Source organism: Lampetra fluviatilis, chromosome 68 (assembly GCF_964198595.1).
Source record: "Lampetra fluviatilis chromosome 68, kcLamFluv1.1, whole genome shotgun sequence".
Lineage (NCBI taxonomy): Eukaryota > Metazoa > Chordata > Hyperoartia > Petromyzontiformes > Petromyzontidae > Lampetra > Lampetra fluviatilis.
Genome location: NC_136342.1, coordinates 498981 through 499554, shown reverse-complemented (window position 1 = coordinate 499554; position 574 = coordinate 498981).

Here is a 574-nt window from a genome sequence, read left to right as displayed (position 1 = left end):
TACACACGCAACACACACACAACATACACACATACCATACACACAACATACACACAAACACATACAACACACGCAACACACACACATACACACAATACACACCATACACACAACACACACCATACACACACACACCACACACAACATACACACACACCACACACAACATACACACACACCACACCACACACACAACATACACACACACCATACACACGACACACAAACAAAACACGACACGACACACACCATACACAACATACACACAACGCACACACACAACATACACACACACAACACACACCACACACACAACATACACACACAACACACACAACATACACACACACCACACACACCATACACACACACCACACAACATACACACACACACGAGACACACCGCACGTGGCGTTGGTGCTGTATTGTCGTCACGTGTCGTCAACGCCGCTGTTTACAAACATCGAGTCCACGATGGGCACACGAGACAAATAAATAGGGCGCCCCACGGGAGAGAGCCGAGCAAGCGGAGCGAGTTGAGAGGCGATATTCGTAGGTTTTTTTCACGTAGGTA